Below are 5166 nucleotides of genomic sequence, written 5' to 3' on the forward strand. Positions count from 1 at the left end.
GTGTCTCTGTGTTTGTGTGTGTGTGTGTAATAATAATAATAATAATAATAATAATAATAATAATAATAATAATATATTGGGTTTATAAAGCGCTTTTTAAAGTACTCAGAGATGATAGAAATCCAAACAAACATGAAACATTACATTGTACATATACATTAGAATAAAGCCAGTTTGAATAGTGATATATTGGACAGCTTTGTCTCTTTGAAACCATCGTTAGAAATCTAGTGGAAATCTCTGCTAACAAGTCAAAGAATGACTAAACAGGGCTCCAGACTAACTTTTTGCGTTGGTCGCACTGGTGCGCCTAACTTTTTTTATTTAGGTGCACCAGCACAAAATTTAGGTGCACCCAAATTTTTCCTTGCGTCGCCATTAACGCCACAATTTCAATGTCACCTTTTTATCATGAACATCAGCTCCCTCGTCAAGAAAGCACAACAGAGGATGTACTTCCTGCGGCAGCTGAAGAAATTCAACCTGCCAAAGACAATGATGGTGCACTTTTACACAGCCATCATAGAGTCCATCCTCACATCCTCCATCACCATCTGGTACGCTGCTGCCACTGCCAAGGACAAGGGCAGGCTGCAGCGTGTCATTCGGTCAGCTGAGAAGGTGATTGGCTGCAATCTGCCGCCGCTCCAGGACCTATACGCCACCAGGACTCTGAAGCGAGCTGGAAAGATTGTGACCGATCCCTCCCACCCCGGACACAAGCTCTTTGAGCCACTCCCCTCTGGCAGGAGGCTGAGGTCCATCAGGACCAAAACCTCACGCCACATAAACAGTTTTTTCCCCTCCGCCACTAGCCTTATCAACAAGGCCCGGAATCCATCCTGACTCTCTCCACACCCCACCTCTGGCTCCTTATGCCACTGTACCTACTCTGCTGTAGCGTTTCTTTTTACTACTGTTTAACTTATTTTACTATTTAAATTAAATTTATTTTAGCGTTATTAATACATACTGTGTGTATATGTTTATACTTATATTGTTTATATTCTTTTTATCCTTCTTATATTTGTATGTGTGACATGCTCCAACAACACCATGACAAATTCCTCGTATGTGCAATGTACTTGGCAATAAAGCCCTTTCTGATTCTGATTCTGAGGTACAAAAGAGTGGTCTGTTGGTTCTGAGTTTTGGGAGTTTAAAGTGTGATCCAGATGGCAACATGTGAAATTCAGCTTGTAAGGGATGAGAACTATCTGACAAGATAGATTCAACCTCCAGGCCTTTCTACTTAGAACCTGTGATGCATCTGCTCACCTTAATTAAAGTTTTACAGTAATGGACCCATACCAGCAGATTTACTCTTATGTTGTCTTCCCATCGACCAACACGCAACTTCGTTTTTTCTGGGTCACAATTTTAAATGAAAACTTATTTTTCAACCTTTTGTTGTTCTTTTATGACAATTATCACTTTTCCAGATATTTTGGCGATTTTTTTCAAGGTTTTGTTGTCACTATTTAACGTTTTTGTCGATATTTTTCAGCGATTTTTTTATGTTTTTGTAGATTTCTTTCACATTTTTGTCACTTTTTTTTCAACGTTCTTTTGTAATTTTTCAAATGCTATAAAATTAAATAAAACACCCAAATTCATTAAAAGTAGTGAACTGATCATGTATTTGACCTGTGAACAGTAATGGTTGTATGGAACCATCCATGTTAGATTCTTTGACAATTTGGTTGAAAGAAACCCAAATTTCTGATATGGAAACTTTTTTAAAAATGGGTCAAATTTGACCCGAGGACAACAGGAGGGTTAAGGAGAAGGTGACAACTGACTCAACAAAGGATCTTTAGAAAAGGGTCCTCAGGCTCTAGTCCACATTAAACCTGGCCAGCTTCCTAAGTCAATGGTCCTAAGTCGACCAATCAGGACAGTGGTGTAGTCTAGTTTTTTGTAGTGAGTATCATGTCATTTTTTCCCTCCCGCATTAGACTCGCCCGTCCCAGAGCGACAACCCCATGAGGGTTTTGTAACGTTACCGTGTAAAGCATCAGCCTCATCTGGCTCACTTTCTGTAGTTTCTGTAACGTTAACGTCTGCTGCAGAGTCATCCTAAGCAGCAGTACAGCTTCAGGGGCGGGCTTACAGATACACTGAGAGAGTGGAGGTTAAATTAGCTTTCCTTTCATATATCAAGCTACTTTAGTGATTCACATTAGTTAATTTTCAAATTTGCGCAGAGAATGCAACAGTGTTGTTGTTCCAGGCGACTCGCAACACAGACGGTGACTTTATGAACGTAAGTGTGAAAGTTCTTGCACACAACAACCATCGTTACGTAACGGTATCCTGGTGTTTTTGTAAGTGAGTATACTGAAATCCTGGACCTTTCCTAGTGGGTACTGTATACTCCATATACCTGCGTATTACATAGACTACACCACTAAATCAACCCGTAACTGGGCCGGGGTGTCTGATGGGTGATACAGGCGGCCGTGTCTCCCAGCAGGAAGCCGGGTACGCGGCCTCCACTATGAAGCAGCAGCCGGACAGGAAGTCGACCGGCCTCTCAGGGTATCTGAAGCTCCGCGGCTCCAACAGGCATGAGCATGGCGAACAGCGAGCTGACGCAGCTCAGCGCCGAAATCCATCAGACCGCCGTGGGTGGAGGCATCGCAGAGGGCGCCGCAGTCCGCTGCACCCAGGAAGTGGACCACAGTCTGCTTATATCCTCGGAGTATTTACTCAGTCTCTGGGGGGGGCGGGGGGATCACAACACCCTGCGTAGATTCTGCCCTTTACACACTAACTACAACTAGACTTGTTGCACCCACCAGACTCCATGTAAATAATCAGTACTTTAAGCGTGAATAGAGCCAGCATATCTCCATCAGACTCCATGTAAATAATCAGGACTTTTAGCATGTATAGAGCCAGCATATTTCTACCAGACTCCATGTAAATAATCAGTACTTTTAGCGTGTATAGAGCCAGCATATTTCCACCAGACTCCATGTAAATAATCAGTACTTTTAGCATGTATAGAGCCAGCATATTTCTACCAGACTCCATGTAAATAATCAGTACTTTTAGCGTGTATAGAGCCAGCATATTTCCACCAGACTCCATGTAAATAATCAGGACTTTTAGCGTGTGTAGAGCCAGCATATTTCCACCAGACTCCATGTAAATAATCAGGACTTTTAGCGTGTATAGAGCCAGCATATTTCCACCAGACTCCATGTAAATAATCAGTACTTTTAGCGTGTATAGAGCCAGCATATTTCCACAAACCAGAGTGGTGATTGTTGGAACAGTGGAAAGACGAACCAAGACGGCTTTTGATAGTTTTATTTAGTTTCCGTCCACTTTGAATGAAGTGTGTTTTACGATGATAAAAGTCCTGATTATTTACATGGAATCTGGTGGGTTTGGTGATGGGGATTTTGGGGTCCACCAAGAGGCTCAGTGTTAATGTTCTGTCTGTCTATCTGTCTGTCTGTCTGTCTGTCTGTGTCTGTCTCTGTCTGTCTGTCAGATGAGATGTGTAGTGTGTGTGTTGTGTCAGCAGAGGGCAGTGTCACACACACGGTCTCTTGACTCCCTCGGACTGCCTGCAGCTCTTTCTCCAGCTTTTCCACACACACACACACACACACACACACACACACACACACACACACACACACACACGCACACACGCACACACGCACACACACACACACACACACAGTGTGATGGTGGCAGACAGAAGTCATTTTTAAACGTGTGTATTAGTGGAGGGAGACCTGAGATAACTCCTGTGTGTGTGTGTGTGTGTGTGTTTCTGTGTGTGTGTGTGTGTGTGTGTGTGTTTCTCTGTGTGTGTGTATTTCTCTGAGTAACATGTAATGCTTCCAGTGTGTATTATTTCCTGTACAGTCCGCCTGAACTCGCAGCTCGTCTTGTTTGGCGAGAGGAGACGAGGTCAGAGGTCAGAGGTCAGCTGGGTCTGTGCGTCCAGATGAAGACGTCTTCGCCGCCGTCTGCTGTGTGTGGTTTGATTTACTCTCAAGAACAGGAAGTGATGATGCTGATCAACAGTTTTGAGTGTCTGACAGCGGTTTTTTCATGCATCACATCCTGCTGCAGTAAAGATCTTCCACCTCATTAACCTGCAACTTTTTGTTTTTCTAGGTCACAATTAAAAACTAAAATTTCAGATGTTTTTGTCGGGTTTTTTTTTCGCTTTTCTTTTTTTTTTTTTTTTTTTGACATTTTGTCTATTTTTTTTTAAATGTTCTTGGATCATTTTATTTTTCAAAATGATATAAAATTGAATAAAAACACCCAAATTCAATGAAAGTAGTGAACTGATCATTTATTTTAGGGAACCATCCACGTTATTAATGTGGTTGAAAGAAACCCAAAATGTTCTGATGTAGAAACTTTTTGAAAACGGGTAAAATTTAACTGTTAAAACAGTCGTGAGTTCATGCACTCAGTTAAAGGGTAACTTTGGTATTTTTCAACCTGGACTCTATGTCTCCATGTTTCTGTGTCTGAAACTGGTCCAGTATTAAACAAGAAAAAAGCTGTAATGTAACCCTACATGACAAATGTTCAGCATCACCAAACCCACCAGACTCCATGTAAATAATCAGGACTTTTATCATCGTAAAACACACTTCATTCAAAGTAGACAGAAACTAAATAAAACTATCAAAAGCCGTCTTGGTTCATCTTTCCACTGTTCCAACAATCACCACTCTGGTTTGGTTGAAATAAACCCTTAATTCACCCATTTACATGTGGAGATATGCTGGCTCTATACACGGTAAAAGTACTGATTATTTACATGGAGTCTGGTGGAAATATGCTGGCTCTATACATGCTAAAAGTCTTGATTATTTACATGGAGTCTGGTGGAAATATGCTGGCTCTATACACGCTAAAAGTACTGATTATTTACATGGAGTCTGGTGGAAATATGCTGGCTCTATACACGCTAAAAGTCTTGATTATTTACATGGAGTCTGGTGGAAATATGCTGGCTCTATACACGCTAAAAGTACTGATTATTTACATGGAGTCTGGTGGAAATATGCTGGCTCTATACACGCTAAAAGTCCTGATTATGTACATGGAGTCTGGTGGAAATATGCTGGCTCTATACACGCTAAAAGTCCTGATTATTTACATGGAGTCTGGTGGAAATAT

The sequence above is a fragment of the Sander lucioperca genome, chromosome 11, assembly GCF_008315115.2.
Source record: "Sander lucioperca isolate FBNREF2018 chromosome 11, SLUC_FBN_1.2, whole genome shotgun sequence".
Lineage (NCBI taxonomy): Eukaryota > Metazoa > Chordata > Actinopteri > Perciformes > Percidae > Sander > Sander lucioperca.